Below are 23,913 nucleotides of genomic sequence, written 5' to 3' on the forward strand. Positions count from 1 at the left end.
TGATTTTTTTAATAATTAAGGGCATGCTAAATTTACATAGGAATATAGATCTTTTTAAAAAATGAAATGATTGTTTGATTTATGAATTTATTTATTTTTAGACAGTATGTGCATTTTTCTTCTTTTTATAATTTTGGTATTGTACTGTACACCCCAGGTAGTGTGGTTGCTGACCTTGAGCCAGACATCCTGGAGAGTGAAGTCAAATGGGCCTTAGAAAGCACTGCAAATAACAAGGCCAGTGGAAGTGATGGTATTCCAGCTGAACTATTTAAAATTTTAAAAGATGATGCTGTTAAGGTGCTATACACAATATGCCAGCAAATTTGGAAAACTCAGCAGTGGCCAGAGGATTGGAGAAGATCAGTCTACATCCCAATCCCAAAGAAGGGCAGTGCCAAAGAATGCTCCAACTACCGCACAATTGCACTCATCTCACACGCTAACAAGGTTATGCTTAAAATTCTACAAGGAAGGCTCAAGCAGTATGTGGACCGAGAAATCCCAGAAGTGCAAGCTGGATTTAGAAGAGGCAGAGGAACCAGAAACCAAATTGCAAACATGCGCTGGATTATGGAGAAAGCTAGAGAGTTCCAGAAAGACATCTACTTCTGCTTCATTGACTATGCAAAAGCCTTTGACTGTGTCGACCACAGCAAACTATGGCAAGTTCTTAAAGAAATGGGATTGCCTGATCACCTCATCTGTCTCCTGAGAAATCTCTATGTGGGACAAGTAGCTACAGTTAGAACTGGATATGGAACAACTGATTGGTTCAAAATTGGGAAAGGAGTACGGCAAGGCTGTATATTGTCTCCCTGCTTATTTAACTTATATGCAGAATTCATCATGTGAAAGGCTGGGCTGGATGAACCCCTAGCCGGAATTAAGATTGCCGGAAGAAATATCAACAACCTCAGATATGCAGATGACACAACCTTGATGGCAGAAAATGAGGAGGAATTAAAGAACCTTTTATTGAGGGTGAAAGAGGAGAGCGCAAAATATGGTCTGAAGCTCAACATCAAAAAAACGAAGATCGTGGCCACTGGGCCCATCACCTCCTGGCAAATAGAAGGGGAAGAAATGGAGGCAGTGAGAGATTTTACTTTCTTGGGCTTCATGATCACTGCAGATGGTGACAACAGCCACGAAATTAAAAGACGCCTGCTTTTTGGGAGAAAAGCAATGACAAACCTAGACAGCATCTTTAAAAGTAGAGACATCTCCTTGCCAACAAAGGTCCGTATAGTAAAAGCTATGGTTTTCCCAGTAGTGATGTATGGAAGTGAAAGCTGGACGATAAAGAAGGCTGATCGCCGAAGAATTGATGCTTTTGAATTATGGTGCTGGAGGAGACTCTTGAGAGTCCCATGGACTGCAAGAAGATCAAACCTATCCATTCTTAAGGAAATCAGCCCTGAGTGCTCACTGGAAGGACAGATAGTGAAGCTGAGGCTCCAATACTTTGGCCACCTCATGAGAAGAGAAGACTCTCTGGAAAAGACCCTGATGTTGGGTAAGATGGAGGGCACAAGGAGAAGGGGACGACAGAGGACGAGATGGTTGGATAGTGTTCTTGAAGCTAACAGCATGAGTTTGATCAAACTGCGGGAGGCAGTGGAAGATAGAAGTGCCTGGCGTGCTCTGGTCCATGGGGTCACGAAGAGTCGGGCACGACTAAACGACTAAACAACAACAACAACTGTTTTGCATAATTTAATTTTAAAATGAGTCTTGAAAGGCATGGCAATGATATAATTTCTTCTCTGTAAGAGTATTGTGGAGTATTGTGCACTAACTTAGAATGTGTGAGCCATCATGCTTACCACAGCACATCACCAGCTGCATGTGATATGGTTGTCTTCTGTTTGTGATCCATCCTCAAACTCAAGTTTTGTACTACATATTCAGATTTTTGAGCAATGTAAATTAAAGATCATTACCTATCCAGTCTGTTTTCATGAGAATGTAGGTACCTCTTAGAAATGGGTTAACTCATAGGCTATGAAGAAGATATTGGCTGTCACCTTGTCTTTTTAAAAATAAATGCCCTCTCAGTGGCCCTGAGAATGAGTCCTAGGAGCTAAAACTACCTAGACACCAGGAAAATAGGTTCATTGAGAAGTGATCACAGCATGTTTTTAGGTTGCTTAAAGGTAAAGGGGCCCCTGACCGTTAGGTCCAGTCGCGGACGACTCTGGGGTTGCGGCGCTCATCTCGCTTTATTGGCCGAGGGAGCCAGCGTACAGCTTCCGGGTCATGTGGCCAGCATGACTAAGCTGCTTCTGGCGGACCAAAGCAGTGCATGGAAACACCGTTTACCTTCCCGCCGGTGAGGTACCTATTTCTCTCCTGCACTTTGCCGTGCTTTTGAACTGCTAGGTTGGCAGGAGCAGGGACCGAGCAATGCGAGCTCACCCCGTCGCGGGGATTCAAACCGTGGACCTTCTGATCGGGAAGTCCTAGGCTCTCTGGTTTAACCCACAGCGCCACCCACATCCCTTTTTAGGTTGCTTAATATATGACAATTCTGATTCATGAAACTGAAAGCTTTGTGTGTGTGAGAGAGGGGGGGGGAGAGAGAGAGATGGATGGATGGATGCATGGATGGATGTGCCTGTCATGGATGCTTTAGTTGAGATTCCTGCATTGCAGGGGATTGGACTAGATGACCCTTGGTGTCCCTTCCAACTATATGATTCTGTGAAAGAGAGAGAGAGACCAAGAAAAGGTACATGCCTTTTTTCTAAACTTTGTTCTGTCATCTTTCAGACAACTTTTTTCTTTCTCAGGAAATAAATATACCAGGATGTTCATCAGCTTAGATCTTCCTATCTGCTGCCATTGCTGGGTGTGGCTGCTGGAGCCCCATGTTCATATTCTTTGAAGCTGAGATTCCCCCTACCCCCCAAAAAAGAAATGGTGGACATATTTCCCGTAACCATTTCTGGCCCTGTGTATTTAAATTGAGCTGGCAGTACAGCATGATTTTAAATGCAGTGAACGGCAGATGAAATATTGCACTGAAAGATGTTGAACTGTTTGAAACGAGGTAATTCATTACTGCTTAATAAAGCAGAAGGCAGATAATCATCGTGATGGCCCTAAATAATGACAGCAGTGGCAGTTAGCTACAGCACAGTTCTCGTACAAAGGGCTCTCCATGCCAAACTAGTACAGTAAAGTTTTCAAGTTCATGGCTTATAGCAACTTCGTAGATTTGGGTGCCAGATAGACCCTCAGATACTGTGCTGACAATTAGTTACTTATCTTTCAATTCTGAAAATGGAAGCTGAAAGTTAAGTGGCAACAAAAAGCAAAGCACCTCTGGGATTGAATCTCAAGCCAAGGCTAGACAGAAATGACAGAAAATCATTGGGAACAGAAGGCATTAAAAGGTCAGAAATAAATTGCGATCAAGCCCTGTTTGATCATTTTATCAGTCGGTATTTTTCTTTGCTTTAGAATAAACAATATTCTCTTTTCTCTAACACAACTATTAAGCTCTGCAATTAGGAACGTACCTGGAAGCAAACTGTCTTCCTACTTGGGTGTTATTCAGTTTCAAGAGTGTCAAATTTGAGAGCTGGAAGAAGAAAAAAATGCATACTCTCTCTGTTTTCCTAAAGGAAAGGATAGTTTTTAAATCCAGAAAATACACAAACTTTGGTAAATACTTTTAATTTCTGATTTATGAGATAGGGCACTTGTTTACTGAGGAACTGATTCATAAAGAGATGTGCTATGTTGATACTTCCCACCACCAGTGTCTCCTGCTTGGCAGGGGGTTGGACTCGATGGCCCTTGTGGTCTCTTCCAACTCTATGATTCTATGACCACTGGACAATTCTAAGTACATGTGGGCTCCCCCAAGAGGGCTCCAAGTGTCTATGCAACTTGAAAATCTGCAGCAGATAGGATGCAAAGCATAGGTTGATGCGCCACATGGATCTTGTCATGTTCAAATGCACTTGCCATAGAACTTAGCCAAGTCAAGTCCAGTGGTGCAGTGGTACATCTAGAAGTGTAGGAGCTCCTGAAGACAGCCCTTATAGACCTGTCCCCAAAGAGACTCCCAAAATTCAGGCAGTTCTGTAGATCCATTATTACATACACAACAAGCACAATACCCACTTTATTGGGATTAGAATCCCTGTAATCCTGTGCATAGTTTCAGTTGGGGTATATGAAGGGCTGTGGAGCAGCAGTAGTCTCCTCCCAGTAGCAGTGCCATGCTCACAGGTAGGGCAGGTTGAGGTGGTGGTGAGTTCAGAGGAGCTCTGGATTGGTGGCAGAAGTGGCCCTGTTCTCCCCTCATGCACTGCTGTTCCATCGTTTCATGGGACACAGCTCTGTTGAACTCGTGTGTGCTTACTTCTGACTGTATAGCTTCAACTTGTAACCCACAATGAGCTTTAACCAAAGACATTCAGCCAGCTGAAATGTGACCTTTGGCTTTTAATTAGAAATGCAACCTATCTTGCACAGAAAAGTTATTTAAACTGGTAGCATCCAAGCCAACCAGCTCATGAGGTGGGGTGAAGCACCTGCCTCAGGTGTCAGAAGAGCAAGAGGTGGCACTCCACCTATCCCACATTCACTGCCAAGAGGGAGGGGTCCAGTGTGTGGTGTTGCTGATCTTCTTCCCTGCAGAAAAGGCAAGTTAGCAGCAACGTTTTGAGGAGCACCCTGTCTCTCACTGAGTTCAGCAGGAGCTGGGGCATTCCTACACTTCATCTACCAGTCATCTCCCCACCCCAGGAAGCCAAGCAGCAACAATCTGAAGAGCATCTCAGTTCCCGCTGACTTTGGTGAGAGCGGGGTGCAGTGGTGTCAGAAGTGGGTGCAGAGCAAAGAGCCAGGAGGCAGCAATTCCCATTTCAGGTGAAGTTCAAATGTTGTTGGACTCCAACTCCCTCATCTCTGACCATTGGCCATTGTGACGGGGGTCAATAGGAGTTGCAGTCCCACAATATCTGGATGACGCTTCACTGGCTCCTTCTCTACTGTCAGTGGTGCGATGCATTCTGCACTATATGGGAACTTCATAGGCATCACAGCTCAAGGCCAAGTTTGCACTGGAGTCAATTCAAGGGGGCAACTTGTCTCCCATCCCAGGTGTGGGATCTTCATGTTTGATCCTACAAGCATGAATTTACTTTAGTAAACAACAATGTGAATGTGTGGGTTTTTTGGAAAAGTATTTGACAGGTTTTGAAGGATTGTAAATGATGGCTCAATCTGTGTGTTTTCTTTGAGACGTTCTCCTTCAAGAAGTTTATAGTCTACGCTGCTTATAGTACATGATTTTAACACACTGCTTATGAATTAAAGCATTTTATCATTTACACTGTGTCCTGAATAGGACACTGTGATAGTGTAAGATTCAATTGTCTTTAATTACTACTTGCTTCTGTCTTTAAGTGCCCACACAGGGATCTTTTTGTTAATAAGTTAATTTCCTTTATGCTCTAAGAGTGCTACAATTGCAAGCTTTGATATGCCCATTTGTGTTTCAGTGTAACTTTTTCTTCTGGGATGTGTCTGGTTTCTCTCTCTCTCTCTCATTATCATTTCAAGGCAAATTTGTAGCTCAGGTGGTAAAATCTGCAACTTACCCACTTTTCAGTACCATTATGACAAAACTGAACTCCCTAATGGCTTCTACTGCTGAAGTGGGCCTTGATACTTCCATTTTTTCCAGCTGAAGATTTTGAGAGCCATAATATGCCCTGGAATAAAACTTTAGTTGTGAGTGATAGGCCAAGGTGGGCTAGATGAAGCCAAGGTGCAAAGGCATTGAGCTATCTTTCCTCAAAGAAATCAGGGTAGCATTTCTGTTTCCAGGAGAGATCATGGCTGGTACTTTGGGAAGTGCTTTCACCAAAGCAAGAGAGTGACTGAGGTGTTTATTGGGGGCAAAGTAGCACACAGGGATGGAGATGGGTTAAGGCAAAATCTCAGAAAAGGAGAATAGGAGTGAAGATTGACTGACCCTGGAGTCATGTCTATTTCTATCCTAGTTAATGCATGTGCACAGAGCCATCACAGCAGTTTCTGGTGAACTGCATGCATAGAGCAGGAGTGGATAACCTCAGGCTGTGGGACCACCCAGGGCTCTCCCTCCGGCCTTTGGGACTGTAACCACTTCTGGTCTCTTCTCCACACACACCCTGCCTCCTGGAGGCCTTTTGTCTGGTTAGAATGTGTCCTTCAACTGCGATAATTCTTCTTGTGTGCCAGTGTGGTGGGATGGAGGTATGTGTGTAGAAACCTCAGACTACTTTTACTTTTGTTTCTGACTCCACCCACTATTAGCAAATGGCCCCTAGAAGATTGCTCATGAGGGAATGTGGCCTTTTGGTTGAACAAAGTTCTCCACCAATGACCGAGAGTGACCAGAGGTGTCCAGCACTGGAGAAAAATGAGAGATGTAACCCCTGGTTGGGAGGCTGTTACTGGAGGGAGAAACTGTCCCAGCAGCAGTATAGGAGTGGAGATCTATGTACACTCAAGCAACTCCTGGTTGTGTGTGCGCCATGTGGATTCATTTTACCTCTTGAGGGCCTCCTACCTCTCCATTCATTGGACCAATTAAGAAAAGCATTGCATTCTCATACAATGAATCCTGCAGCATACATTTCCCCCTTGCCGTGAGTGTGTGGCTTTGCTGGTCTTCTCTCTTTGGTTTGGGAAGGGTGTGAGTACATATATATACATATGCATAACCAGTTCTTTCACAGCATTTATACTAGCGGAGCTGTGAATTCACATCAGGATCATTTTTTTCAGCCAAGAATTTATCACCAGTAATTAGCATACTGCAATTTATTTATTTATTTGAAACATTATCACTTTCATAACATATAACAAAGTGGCTTCCAACATAAAAAAATGTGATAAAATCAGTCTATAAATACCTATAAAGCTTAATTTTAAACATCAGTAGATACTGGCATATTTAAAGAAAAATTCATATTGCAAAGGCCTGTTGTTCATGTAGCAAACAATATCATATACCCAGCCAGTTACCATAGCTGCTATAAAACACTAGTGTTACCTCCAGCTGGAATAGATATAGCAGAGATCTATTTGATATAGTCCTTAATGATGATGTACATAGGTTATCGTAGTGTCTTGCTGCTAGATGCTAGAGTATCTTTTGACAACAACTTTGAAGCTGCCACATTGTTTTAGGAAACCGTTCATTCACTCATTCAATTAATTAAAGTTCTGTCCAACAGTCTAGGCCCCCAGGGCAGCTTACAGAATAAGAATAAATGAAGTATAACAATACAACCAAAGTCAAACTTAACCATTAAAATGAAGCTTTTCAAAAGTTTTTTTTTTTTACAAAAAATCATGCAGGAAAAAAAGCATGCAGGAAAATAATATTAAAAATTATATAGTTGGGTTAGCATGTCACAGTCTACTGTCCCACAGAGTTTCTGCCATATATATCCAGAAATAACTCCAAGGAAAGATCTGCTCAGGTGTTCATGGCAAGGGAAACAGAGACATGCTGACTTGTTCTCTAAAATGCAGCAAAGCTAGCCAGATTTTTGTACCTTTCACCTTTGAAGAGATGAGCCACAAGAATAATTATAAAGGTATGCTGGCCAAATTTTATTGCTTTACATTCAAGCGTATTGTAATTTATGAACGATAATGTAGTGAGTCCAAAAACTGGGGGAAGTGATGGAAACTTTGATGAGACAGGAACTGGATGGAAAAAAATTGGAAATAAAACAGTTAACTGGATTCAAATAGTTATTTACAGAAATATAATTATGGTCATTAGTCATGCTCCTAATGCACAAAATCAGAGAGATTGCCATTGCAGATCTGAAGCAAAAATGGGAAGGCCCTCAATGTGATTAAAATGTAGGATGAAGGTAAGAGGATACCATGAAGAAATTAAATGAGGTTGCCTATAGACAAAGTAAAAGCAACAGAAATAATAGATTTTCAGCAAGCAGTAATAATAAAGAAAATATGAAATACATTACAGCATCAGATAAAATCTCAGAGTAGAAGTAAAATATGCGAGAAAGACCAATGGAGTTGAATGGATGCGTAAAAGGATTTCTAATTCTCTTTTCATCCCATTGCTCCACAAACTAAGCCAACAGCCTTTAATATATTCTTGGCATCTATAATTATTAATTGTACAGCTTCTTTTAATTGCATCTTGATTTTAAAAAATGGCGTACAAGTGTCTACTTCCATTTTAAAAATGGATACTTTTTGTGGACTTTTTGTGGGATTCTTTAAAAAGAAGTGGCACCAAAACTCATCAAGTATTTCACAGTGCAGAACCAAACAACCTGACCACTGGTGAACCTATTTTCCCCCTAACACCAGGTGCAGAATGAAAAACACATCAGTTGACTGGAAAAGGTTACAAGAAACAGCCTTATACCGAGCAACCTGACTGTCATAGTCTTGGGACTTCAAGCAGTATTTTCCAGTCCAGCTCCCAGAGATTCTTTGTAACTGGAGATGCCAAGGCTGGATTCAGCTAAAAACTTCATGCATGCAAAGAGCAAACTCTGCTCCAACCACAAAATACAGTTACATTATGAAATGGGGAACTTCACCAGAGTTGTGTATGGAAAGCATTTGATATTGCTGTGTAATTTGGAAGTCATGCCACTTAACCCTGAAGTCCCATGTCCCTTTATCTAGATACTGTACTTAGCTTTATGCCTGAGTAAGTTTCTACAACAGCAACAAGAAAGTAAGCAATGTTAAATCAGAGAAAATGGGGATGGTTTGATGAGGCTCAGCTATTCTTTGGACTTTTTCCATTCACTTTTCATGAGTAAAAATGAACAACAGGTTAACGTTCTTAACATGATGAGTAAAGATTCCCCTGAGCACAATGTGAGTATCAAAGTCAATTACAATAATACTACAATTTCTCTTACTTAAAACTTTACTGAGTTCCAGCTGAAGTGGCTGCTTGCAAACTGCTGATACTGGGTTTGAATGGAATATTTACTTTTGTTGTAAACTGAGGGCTCGTGCTGTTAAACTGAACCTTGCCAGGCCTCCATAACCATCAACTACAACAAATTTCAGCAAATAGTAGATCAGCCATGATGGACTAACAACAATGAAAAAATTCAGCTCTGTGCCACTTTTGTGCAAGCTGCTTTGAACTTTTGCTGATTCCCGGTTACAGTAATGTGGTACTGTACTTAGATGATGATACAGTAAAGGACAGCACCATACTATTGGCATAAATAGGATGGCATTTACCTTTTGAAAAGATGTGAAAGAACATTGCAAGAAAAACAATAATGTCACCATGAATATGGAATTATAAATATTGTTGGAATATTTCAAAGGAATGTGCTGGAAAAGTAGGGGTTCCATTTACACACACACCCAGATAGATCATGTATGCAAACAGGCTACTTCTTATTGGTCGGGGGTTCATTTATGTAAGTAATAAAAGTGATGTAAAAGATAGGAAATTTCATCATCCTAGTCCAGTTCCTAATCAAAATAAAAGGTGCTTGAAAAATCTCTCTCTCTCTCTCTCTCTCTCTCTTTCTTTCTCTCTCTCTGCTCTCTGTCCAACTCTGTTTCACATGATTTCACTCAGCTGAAGGCCAAAGGGTTCTGGCCCGTAGCCCTAGATATTATTCCACATTTTATTCCAGAGTGTGAGGGAACAACTACATGGGCTAAAGGAAGGTATAAAGAGGCCAAATCTTTGATTAGGATTAGAAATAAAGAAACGATGAGTGCATTTTCTTATGTGGAACAGTAGTAAAATTATAATTTCTGGACATACTCTATGATTGTGTGGTGAAGGGTCTGTAAGGGACTAAAACTGTGGCTTCAATCAACATATTAAAGTTGTGTTCTATGCCGATCCTCGTTGTGTAGTTAATACAGATCCACAATCATCACAGTGCAGGTCTGAAATAAATTACATTTGAAAACAAGATAACTAGATCAATTAGATATTGCATATGTGTGCCATGTTTCTAAAGGCCCATGTACAGGCTCCACATCATACTGTATTTAAGAAAATACAAAAACATTGGGTAAAACTCCAAAGCACTGAGACAGATTTAGAGTGTTTGTTTATATGATTTTTCTGCAATGGCTTTCCAAAATTTTCCACACAGCTATTCAGCTGAATGGATTGTTTTAAAGGAAAGGATACAAAGCAGAACTGAAACAAATGCAGCACAACTGATTTGAATGTCTAAGCACAAGCCAAGTGCTTGAAATATCAGTTCAAGGGACTTCAAACTCATCCAGGGATGGTGAGTTTTCTTAGTGGGTTTTGCAAGGTGACACCAGTTTTCATTTGAAAACATTTGCATCTGAAACAAGTTTGCACCTGAAATGTTTTGCATTCCATTTAAAATTCCCCGAGAACAGATTCTGCATTTCCTCTCATAACAATTTGCTGTCACAGATCCAAACTAATTAATTTATTGTGATAATTGGTAGAATAAACATCTAACAAGTGGTAGATGACTATATTTTTAGGATATTTTACACATGTCAGAATAAAATGGATAAATTATTCTAAGAGCCAAAAGTCTCATATACTGAGGCACATCAAGCTTGTGTCACCCCATCCTACTACACGCTCCAAGCACCCACACACTGGCACCCACATGTACAGTGTGAACATATGCAAGGAGGGAGCTTGACAGTTGCACACACAGAGACTTCCAAGCTATCAGGAACCCTAGATGATCGAGGTTCCAGATCACATGGTCTGTACAGCTGTAAGTGTAAAGATTCCTTTTCTGAAGATGTGCACCCTGTAGACAGATGCCAGAGGTGGAACTGCTACTGCATAGTGTGCATGGTGTCTGGCCAGTCAGCAGAGCCATTGATCAAATGAATAAGGCTAACATCACATTTCAAAGGACAGAAATTGAGGAAAGGTTAGACATAGATCAAACAGTGGAAAGAATGGCCAGTGAGCTGAATCCAGCCTGTGAAGCAATGGCCACTTGCCAGAGAAAGATAATCTATTTCAAAGGCTCTGAGAAATGGAGGTATTAGCCATTTTAATGTTCTTATTGACTACATGAATGCTTGGATCGTTCACTTGGTTAGAGTGTGGTGCTGATAATGCCAAGGTTGCAGGTTCCATCAGGTACAGCTGCATATTCCTGCATTGCAGGGGGCTGGACTAGATTCCCCTTAGGGCCCCTTCCAACTCTACAATTTTATGATTCTATATGATGTAATACTCTGCCCATGCCCAAATGCTTGAGCGTCCATAATTTCAAATCCTTGCTGATAGCTTCCATAGCACCATCAGCAATACCTGTCTTCTGGTCAGAATGCTTCCAGTCCTCAGGCCACCATCTGCAGGTAGTAATCCCAAAGTTGGCTAAATTGGAAGCCTGATTCTCCCCTCTCTCTTTTGTAATGTAGGCAGGAAATGTTAAAACTTTGATTGTGTCTTCTAACTACCGTGCTCTTCAAAGGAGGCAATGATTACCCATGAAAGTAAAGGCTCTGACTCGAGGTACAGAAGTGAAATTTAAACTATATATACTGCTGCTGCTGCTTTTACCAGCAGCATCCCGTGCCGACATGTGTCACCCCTCTGTTAAGTGGAAAGTGTCAAGTCTGCTTCCTAGTGAAAGAGAAATCAATGAAGCAGAGCCTCAAGATATTCTAAGAGAAAGTGGTTTATTCCCACTGAAACTCTAGCCTGGAATGGAAGTGGCCAGCGGTATGCCCTTCAAATTCTTTTCAGTGCTCCTCAAAATGGACTGTGAGTCTACATACTAAACAAGCTCAGCTTCAGTTTAATGTCTAATATTTCTCTCCTAAACATAATTCATAAGTAATCCATTCTCGATGCAATTATCCTATGATCCTATACCTATTTACCTGGGAGTAAGCCCCACTAAGCTCAATGAAGCTTGATTCTGAGTGGGCATGTACAGGATTGTTACCTTAGAACACACTTGTGTTGGTTTACTCAGAAGGAAATCCCACTGAGACTTACTTTCAGGGAAACATGCAGAGGACAGCAGTCTTAATGTTAAATCCTGTTTATCGGACTGTGGGGCTAATGTGCCGTTTCTGACCAGGGATTACCACATGAGGTTGACAGCTTTGTACTCTGTTCTCATCTTAAAACTGTATTCACTGAACACATGGTAGTGCTAGGGGTGGGGAGGAATCCCTACTCACACCTTCTCCTGAAGCATGGGACAAAGTCAACTTTGCAATGTTGTGATCTATAGTAGTGGTCTGTTCTGCCTTGGTGAGACTCCATCTGGAGTACTGTGTCCAGTTCTGGGGATCACAATTTAAGAAGGATATTGACATGCTAGAAGTGTGCACAGGACAGCGACCAAGATGATCAAGGGCCTGGAAACCAAGCCTTATGTGGAATGGTTGAGGGCACTAGATATGTTTAGCTTGGAAAGAGAAGACCTAGAAGAGATATGATAGCCATTTTCAAAAATATCCAGAGCTGTCACATGGAAGATGGAGTAAAGTTGTCTTCTCCTGCTCTAGAGGGTAGAACCTAAAGCAATGGATTCAAGTTACAAGAAAGGAGATTCTGACTGAACATCATGAAGAACTTTCTTAAAGCTGTTCAACAGTGGAATAGTCTTCCACAAGAAGTGGTGGACTCTCTTTCCTTGGAGGTCTTTAAGCAGAAGTTGCAGGTGGTTGGACTAGGCAACCCTCAGGTTCCATTCCAATGCTACAATTCGATGATACAACACCCCTGTTCAGTATGTCAGTGGCTTTTTTTTTTTTTTGCAGGATCTGTATGTGCATACAGTTTGTATGTGCATGGGCAAGTTGCACATGAATATATGTATAGCAGGAACTAGTGCTTGCCACCACAATCCCCATACAACCCAATGTTCATTAGCTCATGTTAGATATCTTGGGGGGAAACCCTGTAGTCTGTAATCAAGTATACAACTCCTCTTTATCAGCTGACTTGCTTCTCACATTTTTAAGACTTGTGGTCTCCATGACTGATCCATGACTGTGCCATATGGAGTTCCACATTCAGCCAGTTCATCTTTGAGAGGCTAATAAGCAGATGGCACTGCTTTTGGACAGTAGTTTGTATTTTAGTAGACCTTGTGGTCATTTCCAGTTCTTATAGCCCTATACAGGCTTTCAAGCCACACATTAGAAAGGTTTGTAGGGGGACACATAGGTAATCACATCAGCTCTAACACTAGTGGCTCCATCCTGTGTATGTTCCCCTGACAGTCCCCCACACTGAAGGTCGGAAGGGGCTTCTAAGCATAGATGGACATGTTTTAGAAGCCTTCTTGTGACCAGGCACACTCAAAGTGCTGGATTCCCTGTTGTGCAGAAGCTCCTGAGTCCAGCCAAATGTTTAGCAACCCCATTCAGTCCATCAAACACAATGCACAACACAAAGGTTTCCTGTTGCAATTTGGGGAGGGGGCCTCATGTGTGTGGCCCTGCTGCCCTCTTCACACATTCTCTTTGAAAGCCTGAAGAAAGCTTATATAGTCTTTAAATGCAACACTTCCAATGTCAATGCCTGCAAAGTATCTCCATAAGCAACATTCATTACCTGCCTAGTGAAGTATATCAGGCTATTCAATTAGGTTTCTTGAACTAGAGCTAGAAGATGACTCTCTGCTCTCTAGGTGATGCCCAAAGAGCTGAACATTTTATAGTTCACTAGTTAGGATATATCTCCACAGCTAGACTAATGATTTCTTAAGCTGCCTTATTAGCTGTTTGACGCTGAACTGAAACAAATGAATTCAACTTTTGTAAAGAAAATAAATTATAGAACTGATCCAATCAAACAGTGCATCATTTAACACCCAAAGCCATAGGCAGCGTTTCCCTATGGCAGTCTAAAAATGTATTTTAATCAGCTATGAAAAGATGTAGAATTGGCACCATTGTGGAATATAAAGCATTTAACCCTATTGTGAATAAAAATGCTAAGTCAAAGATGGATTCGTGGTGCTTCCTTTCCTCTGGCTATTTCAAAGCATTAGAGACAGGTGGTAAAATGGATCAAAGAGAACCATTCAGAAAGCAGAGATTGCAAGGGATGTGGGACAGCAGAGGAAATAAAGTGGTGGGGATCCTGCAACAGGGACAGATGTAGGACTTCTACCAGCAACCTTTTTATTGACTATTCATCCTGATTTGCCTGCACAAAGCTTATGTGGAGGTTCGACTATGTCCAGTCTTTAATGAGCATATTGTTTTGATGTTATTGGGAAGTGATACAAACCACGAGCATATAGCTTCGTGTGTTGTTTATACATCTTCCCATTAATCATTTGTTCATCTTATACTTTTCTATACACTTCCCCATTATCACTCTCCACGCCACAAAGTGTCTGTGTATATTGTTCACTTGTTTTGAAGTGGATTGTTGTGTTAGGATGACAGAGTGCTTAATTGTGCAAACATAAATTTTTAGCATGCACTTGATGCTAGAGGGGAGCATAGTGGAAACAATGGGTTGATCCACTGTGGGAAAAATGAGTTTGTTGCAGTGGTTGGATTATGTTTTGAGCTACTCTGTACATACTATACTGCACAATGACAAATGGACTCACATTTGTTCTTAGCATCTTTCTTGCTTTAAAATAAATAAATAAGAGAACAGACCCCAGTGCAATCCTAACGGTGTCTACTCAAAAGTAAATCCTAATTAATTCAATGTGGCTTACTTTCAGGTAAGTGAGTTAGGCTGCTCCACTTTCACATTTAGCTACGGTAAAGGGAACAAACTGGTGTTGCGATCCTGAAAATGCACACTGTGAATTGTGCTAATTTCAAGTTACATAGTGTAATTTCTTCAGCTGTGCATATGCTTTCAGACATGTATATGTATACTCTGTGTGTGTGTGTGTGTGTAATTTTAAAAATTCTGTAGCAGAGCAAGCACAGGAATATTGAACTATTTCCCCAGAGATACTAGCATAGAAGGAGGTGGGCAGCTGGTTGTGTGAGGAGATAAAGAGTGACCCCTGACACCATTTTCTGAGAGGATTTCTGAATTGGCCAGACAACCCCACTTGACTGTGAAGAGTTGTGACAGCCTTTAGCTAAATGCTTTTTTAAAAGAAAAGAGAAGAGAAGAAGCTGAAGCAATTGTATTGTTTCAGGAGAATTATAAATGTAAATTAATATTTAGTGGGTGTTGAGCATTTTTACTTTGTACAGAGCATATACATTTTCGACAAGAAGTTATCCAAAGCTACAGAGATTTTTCTGGTTTTGAAGTACCCTAGAATGTCTCCCTGGTGTTTCATTCAAAATTGCAACTGTCTCACAGCAAAGGAACTATTATCTATGTCAAGAGGGCCCAGCCACAGATGGCAGTTTTTAAAGTATTCAGTGTAAAGCCGTTTCTGAGTGTCTCCTCATGAAGAAGGGGAAAAAAACCAGCGTGCTTTCTTAGACCATACTGCCTTTGGACTTCCATAACTAAAGCTTACCTGCACACATCTTAGCTCTTAAACATTATCTACAGAATGCAGAGCTTGACTGGGTCCACTCAGTTGATAGATTTTGATCAAATTGACCAATTCACAAGCTATAATGAGAAAGCTGAGGTGATTTCTAGCAAACTACTTTCCTCAAACAAAACTTTCGCAACCTAGTTATTTAAAATAAAAAAGAAACAAAAAGGAGGGAAATTGCTTTATATAGATAACTAAGAAAATTGAGCACTTATATCAGCATCCTCAAAAAAATATAGCTAGCTGTGAGGTAATGTGAATTGCACATTTCATGCTGAAAGATTATCCCAAAGGAGTATCATATTGTTTCACAAGCTGCTGATAGAATAACAAAAACCCCAAATGTTAGAATTGGAAGGAGCCTCATGGGTCATCTCATCCAAGTGCTTCTATTTATGTGCGCTATGTCACAGCGAAGTCTGCTGGATGCATATCCAGTGGCTTGTTAAAAGCTAACACCAATAAAGGCTTCATGACTTATCCAGTCACAAGTTGCATTTATATTGGCTTAGTAGTCAGATGAATCATTGGATGTTTTGTTGGAGGTTTTGTTTTGCTTTCCAAAGTGCTAAATCAGAGTGTGAACCCAAACTTGTGGTTAGTGCACAGCCCCACCAGATCCAATAAGGCTGTGATCCTGTACTAATCTGTAAGCAAGCTCCACTGAACTCAATGGAACTTAATTCTGAATGGATACACCGAGGATTCTGCCATATAAGGTATCAAAATTATTCTTAAATAGCCATTTGGGTATTTCCCCAAAATATGTGGATCAACTGGACACAAATCTTGCTTTATAGGATATGAACTTGCCAATGGCATAGATCTTTGCCACAGTGGTGACTCCCAGGCACCTGAGTAGGGACAAAAATGTTGTATATTTATAATCCAGCATGAAGGCTAAAGTCTTCAATAGCATCTGGGCACCATAAAAAAAATGGTTGGAAAAGCACTCTGGGTGCTTTTCCTATAAATCATTGAGCAGGAAGAACTAATTGGGCTGTCTATCTTATTTAAATTAAGTACACGCTTTTTAAAAAGAAAAACCAAACTGTCGATATTGCTTTGCAATTGGTACTTGGAGTCATCAAAAACAAATGTTAACCATTAGTAAATGGCCCTTGTAAAATGCATGGCATATACTGCCAGCATCCGGCTTCCTGCTTCTAGAGGTTGACAGACTGTAAGAGAGCATCACCTGCTGATCCTGTGTGTGCTTAATTCAAAGCTGAATGAATTAAAACAGGAAGAACATGTTGTTGAGTTAAAAAACAGTAACAGGTCTTCACCATGGGGCTTGACTTTTCTGAGTAGACTTGTGGACTTCTATATCAATGGAGCCTTTTGCCTTTTATAACCACAAGCATTTAGAAATTAGAAATTTGAAGTCTCTCCTAAGCTTCACCTTTGAGCAGTCCTGGCAGCTGCAGTGTGCCCTTCCAAATGGAAGTGCAGAGGGTTTTTATCAAGTGCTGCTAACTCTACAGAGACAAGATGATATACCATGGCACATTGTCTACTAAATATGGTTAAAGACAAAGTGGTATTTTATGTATGCTAGAAAATACCATCTGATACTATGCAAAATTGTCTGTCAACTGTCAGAGGCTTTAAAATTCAACTGTATACATGTGAATCTGGTGTAACCAATTACACACTAATAATAATAATATGCAACTGATATGCAGCTACAAAGGCTGAGAGTGCTGAGGAGGCTGGAGACCATCTTGGCTCCGAGTCCTGGGAGACCTGCTCCCTGCATTGCAGGTCTTTTCCACCTGGCCTAGGAGGGCAAGACCCTGACTCACTCCAGCTACAAAAGCTGAGGCGGCTGAACAGACTTTTGGGTTGGGGTATTGCACAGCAAGTTTTGTTGCTGTTATTATTGCCCCAATTGTTTCTAGTTAGTTGAAGGTACCTTCTGGCTATCCAGAACAGCCAGTCCCTTAGTTGGCACTTACTCAAGATAAAAGCAGAGCTCGGTCCTGGAAAATAATAATAATCTAAAACATATTGACAAGCTGCTTTCCCAATTCATCACCCAATTCCATGTAGCACAGAGCAGGGAAATGTTCAATAGACATAATAACAATTCAGATTACATATTGCTTTCCCCTGTAAAACAAGGGTGGAGAACAGTGCTTTCACTTGTGTGCCAACACAGGACTGACCTCCCTGCTGTTTTCAACTTCCATCAACTCAAGCCAGCATGATGGAGGGTAGAAGTTGGAGTCCAGCAACATCTGGAGGGTCACAACCTCCTTATCCTGGCTCTTCAGTTCCCTGTTACCAGTGCCAGACCTTAGAGTCTCAAATTTCAGCAGCACCCTGTGCGATGGCAAATTTGGCGCCCCTCCCCCCATCTCTTGCCTTCATAGTTGTGACACCCCAAGGCTCTGCACCCAGTGCTACTGAACCAGTCATGCTCCCCTAAATCTGCCTCTGCTGTTACCTTAGAATAAATCTTCATGCATCTGATGAAGTGGGTCACAAAAGCTTATGTCAGCGTAATAATAAATTAATCCATTTTAAGATTTGTAATGTTCACACAGGCTGAACAAAAAATGAAACAAATTAAGGGCATAGATACAAATTAAGGACCTACTAGAGATCACTTAGATGTCTTCTAGGTGACAGCTTGAAAAATTTCCTTGGAAATTTGGGGCATGGATGCTTCTTCCTATACCATTAATCAATAGGTATTTGAGAAGTCTCACTTGCCTCTACTGAGAAAAATTAAATATTTTCTAAGCAGTGAGACTCACAATACAGGAGAATATTGTTTCAAAAAGAACAGCAGTTTGCTTTCTGATTAGACTAATTCTCAATTAATGACCTTCATGCTTGTCCCATGATTAGATTGGGAAATAGAGTCAAGTGATTTCTATGTAATATCGAAATCTGCTGTGTATTGTTTTGCTTGTAGATGTTACTGCCATACAGTACTGGATTCGTGCAATACTCACACATTTGACTCAAGTGATGCATTATTTACAGAATACATTTATGCATTATTTGCAAAAACTTACAGGTTTGCAAATCTGGGCCTGTCTCCTTTTCCTGCTGAAGTGCTTTGCCGGTGTGCACATTACTGTCAATAAGCTCAGAAGGATATTACTGTGCTCTAGCTGCACAGGCAAGAATGACAGACCTTCTTGAATAGGGCTGGGGAAACAATATGAGAACCTGGGCAAACTCCCTCACACCACATTTTATTATGATGTGTATCTTCTTGTATGAGAAGCACCGGGTGTTACAAGCATATCCTAGGAGCCCTCTTCCTCCCCACTTTTCCTGACAATAAATCCCAGTTGTGAACGCACATCAAGATATTTGAATAGAATAGCCTTTGGCTATGCACATGTCCTCATGAGGGAATGCAACAAGCTAGCTCATATGGAGATAGTTTCCAAGAGTGTATTCTGAAAACTGATGAAATAAAATGATACAGGTGATACAAAAGGAGAAAGTCAAATATGTAGTCTTGGTGAAGAGCAGGAGGCTGATCACTGTGAGCCATAGAGATGGAAAACATGCAACTGAATCATTTTACTGGTTGGCAGCTGTGAGAATAGGACTCTGGACTAGATGGGCTTTTGGGCTGATCCATTAGGGCTCTTCTTATGTCCTTAAGTACATGCCCCTAATCGAAATGCTTGCAATGTTAACCAAATGAAATGCATAAATGGATGAATGACAGAGTTGGAGCCAGAAGAGGTTCTTCGACGGAGAATGCTCCTTCCATTGATGGAAGATGCTCCTCCATATCTGATTTGTGGTTGTTTCTAATAGTAAGGAGTAACAATAAATTCCTATTTGTACGCCTATAGGCATAACACAATCCCAGTGCAGCTTTAACTGGTGTGGAGCAGAAAACAAATAGACCTTTAACTAGCAGTGCACATGGAGCCTTACACTTGTTCTCATAAATGCCATTTAAAAAAAGAACACAAAACCAACAGAGTTTTTATCTGGCGTCATGAGGCCATAACCCTGTTCTTCTGAAGAATATTGTCGAGAGCTCTGGCACAGATATCATCAGCACTAATCTATTTTCATTTCCAGATTTATCAAGGCAAGGCTAAATAGGTATTAACTGCTTTCCCATCAAAGAAGAGCTGCACTGAAGAACTGAAATGAGCAACTTCAAGGAGATAATTTAGCACCAGATCAAAGCCCTTTAGGGAAATATTTACATTTTTTTTCCAGTTTACTCAGAGAAACTGCTCTGAGGATCCGCAGATATCCACTGTGATATTTTTTTAACTGACAGAAACGTTGATGCCAGAACTCAAGGTAGTGATTTAATCATAGGGCAGTGCAGCCTCCAGCAACCCAGTCTTGAAAAAATAATCAATAGGTACCTTCTCAGCTGTATTAGAGAGATTTTATTTTACTTCTTCACTTGTCCAAGTTATTAATTTGGATATGTTTTATAGCCTACTTTTTATATATAATACTGGATAGTCTTAAAGAACGTTGAGCTAATTTATGCTGGGAATCCTTTTCATGCCTGAATTTCCCTGTTATCATTATTGATTGACCTACAAGAAGGCCTTTCCTCATGCAATGAGGCACTTAGCAGACTTCCAAACTACATGTGCAGAAGGCTTGTCATACTATAGCCACCGCCTGAACATTGTCCCCCAAAGTGAAGGGCACAGCAGCACACTTTAATGGCACAAATTATATAACAGTTTTCTGGAAAGTGAGTTAAGAAAAAACAGAACAGATGAGTCACTGGTATCTCTCTTGCTCAGAATACTGTAGCAGATCCACTAAAATCAGAATATTAGAGTAAGCACTGTTCAAGCACATTAATCCATTTATGAGTGTTATATAAAAGAGCCTTCTTCCCACTACCAAAATAAAGGCTCTTAAGCATTATAAAAACAATTTTCAGGAAAACGTAGGGAATTCAGGAGCTGCTAAACATAACACTTTGATGTACAGTGGTACCTCAGGTTAAGAACTTAATTCGTTCCAGAGGTCCGTTCTTAACCTGAAACTATTCTTAACCTAAAGCACCACTTTAGCTAATGGGGCCTCCCGCTGCTGCCGCGCCGCCGCTACACGATTTCTGTTCTATCCTGAAGCAAAGTTCTTAACCCGAGGTACTATTTCTGGGTTAATGGACTCTGTAACCTGAAGCGTATGTAACCTGAGGTACCACTGTACACATAATATAAGGGAACTGCCATTGCCATTTTCAACTAGATGGAAAAAAGGAAAACGCTATTAAGGTTCTTACACTACAATTCTTGGTTTGATCCCTCTGTCTCAAACACACACAAAAGGAGATGCCACACAAATAAGGATAGGGAGCAAATTCACATTTAAAGGTGAACCTACTTAACCCACATTTTGAAACAAGATGGGAGCAGAAAGGAAGCCATCCTTTAAAATTCACATTTCTCTGAATTATGCAGTGCAGTTCTCCAGCCAAGTAATGTGTTCAAAAAGGCACATGCTAGGGTTCAGTGTACCTAAAATTGCATGTACTACTGAAAACTGAATGTTAAAATGCATTGTTTTAATGCCATTTTCATGCCATGACAATTGTCTTATAATGCTGGGGTAAGGAACCACCATCGCCATCTGACCACAGCCTTTCTGTCTGTTCTCAGGGCCCCACAGAGGAAGGTGAACAACATGTGGGAGATTTGAGGAGGGGGGAGCTTTTACTCTGACTTCTCCCTATTATGCTGATGACAATTGCCCTATCAAAGAACAAAGGGGATTTTCATCAGAATTGGAAGGAGGTACAAGAAGGGATGAGTGAATGGGTGTGTATCATTACAGTAGATGGATGTTTAAGGATGAAGTTTTCACAGTGAAGAAAGGTTGCAGCATTTGAAACTTCTTAGTTTAGCCCCACCTAAGCATCTCTTAGGGATGCAGGTGGTGCTGTGGGTAAAAGCCTCAGTGCCTAGGGCTTGCCGATCGAAAGGTCGGGGGTTCGAATCCCCGTGGCGGGCTGCGCTCCCGTTGTTCGGTCCCAGCGCCTGCCAACCTAGCAGTTCAAAAGCACTCCCGGGTGCAAGTAGATAAATAGGGACCGCTTACTAGCGGGAAGGTAAACGGCGTTTCCGTGTGCGGCTCTGGCTTGCCAGAGCAGCGATGTCATGCTGGCCACGTGACCTGGAAGTGTCTCCGGACAGCGCTGGCCCCCGGCCTCTTGAGGGAGATGGGCACACAACCCTAGAGTCTGCCCGTACGGGCAGGGGTACCTTTACCTTTAAGCATCTCTAAAATCCTGATCCCTGCCCCCCCCCAAGACATTTAATTCTTATTATTCAAAAAGTGAACTTCTGTTCACGTGGAGGAAGCCTAAAAGGCCATTAACTGTTAATAACTCATTCTCAAATTGCCCCTGTGTGGGGTGTGTGCCCTATATTGGGAACCCACGTGTTTAGAGAAAAGGGAAGTAAGAGGTGGCTTGATAGAAGTTTATAAAATTATGCATGGCATGGAGGAAGTGGATAGAGGAAAGTTTTTCTCCCTCTCTCATAAAACTATGAATGAAAGGTGCATGATTGGGGGGTGTCTGCATTTGAAAAAGAGAGGGGAGAAAGAAAAGGGGTGGTGGAGATAAAAGGAGCTGTCACATATACTTTTGTAAATTTGGCCCCTCTCACTATCAGAGATACCAGCATGCCCACTGCCAGTATGTAGCCTTAGGTCATATTTCTTAAAAAGAAGCCAGCCCTCTAGTTAATAAAGGTTTTTTATCCTGCTGTAAAATAATCTGAAGTACTTCTCTGTGACTGATTTCAATGCAGCATAGAGCCATTGCAAGACAGATCCTGTATTCGGTGAACACCACACTAATATGGTATTGGTATGGGATTTGGCCATGGCAAAGGTAGGAATTGAAGTCAGGACATCTGGCTCCTTTTAGCCTCAAAAGCATGCCTTCCTTGTATATCTCACTAATGTGCCTGAATGTCCCCAGAGATCTCTCATCCAAACACTGACCAAGCTCGACTTTACTTAGCTAATGAGATCTGACGAGATCATGGCTCAAGGCGGTATGGCTGCAAAAACCACATTAAACATGTCAATGCAGGTGATTCTCCTAGTATATAAATTGACAGTGGAAGCTTAGCTTGTATTGCATTGGAAATCTATTAACATTTGAAGTAGTTTGCTTGAATTAAAGGCCTTAACAGAATTACAATTACTTTCCTTCTCCTTTGACAACTTTGCAAGGTGCCTTTTTTGTGTGTGTCTCGCTCCTAGAAAGTTTTATAAACAAAAGGACAGTTTCCAAATGCTTGACGAAGACAAAGCCAATGCTATGCATTTGGATAGATAGCTTTTTTTAATGGATGATAATTCACACAAGAGTCATGCAGACATTTTGTAACACCCCACCACACCATTTAGATTACACTTTTTTTGTTTAGTGAACACAACAAAATACCCAAGACGTGTGCTACATGTGTTTCTCTGAACATTAAGAAGTATGAAGGAGGCTTCAGATAAGAATTAGCAAGGTTAAAAAAAAAATTATTTTCCTGGTTCAGAATATGAACCTTAGGAGCAGGATAAATATTATGAACTTTTGTGTTCATCTCTGGCTCAGATTGTAATCAGAAGAACTCCACCTTCTGTGTCTACCCCTACCCTACTTTTCCTGTTTTCTTGGAGTATAGTTCCCTTGGCACCCAATATCCCTGGTGACCATGAGAACTACATAGCCCATGCTCCTATTAGTCTTGGACAGTGCTGTGAAAGGTCACCAAAGTGTATCAATCCTGCAAAGGGAGATAAAATAGGCTATTACTGTAACACACCACAGCAACTGCGTCACACAGCCATTGAGTCTTTGCTGATGTGGCACTGAGAACCCAGTGGACATAACTGGGATGAACTTTCCTAGATCCTTCACCACTGTCTTTTAGACTCCAAGAGAAGTCAGTCAAGTTTGCTTCAGGATTTTTGAAATCTTCTCAACTTGAACTGCTCTTAAAATTATTTTACTGCTATCTTTATGCTTAAAACTGTTTTCATACACTTTATTCTATATTACTAGTTTTATTGATTTTTAATATCTGTTTGGTAGGTATTTTACAGTGGAAATGTAATATATGATTTCAGTATAATTTAGTATATTTTTTAAGGAATACAGGGTGATCCTATCTGATCCTGTCAAGGAGACCACTAATTTCCCTTCTGTCATGTTCTGGTAAGTTTTTTTTTGGGGGGGGGGAGCAATGGGGAGTATTAAAGAGATTCAGGATGCCTCCAAACCAGTTGTGTAGCATGGGGGGGGGGGCATGGGTGGGTGCCTGAGTGCAAAATTGTTAGGGGTGCAAAATTTCAAAACTCAGTGCTACCTTAATACAGCTATGCGTTTCCGTTGCTAGGCTTTGCTGAAAACTGCTTCTTCATGCGAATCAGGAAGTGA

This window comes from Podarcis tiliguerta (genome assembly GCF_965153285.1).
Source record: "Podarcis tiliguerta genome assembly, chromosome: 4".
Classification (NCBI taxonomy): Eukaryota; Metazoa; Chordata; class Lepidosauria; order Squamata; family Lacertidae; genus Podarcis; species Podarcis tiliguerta.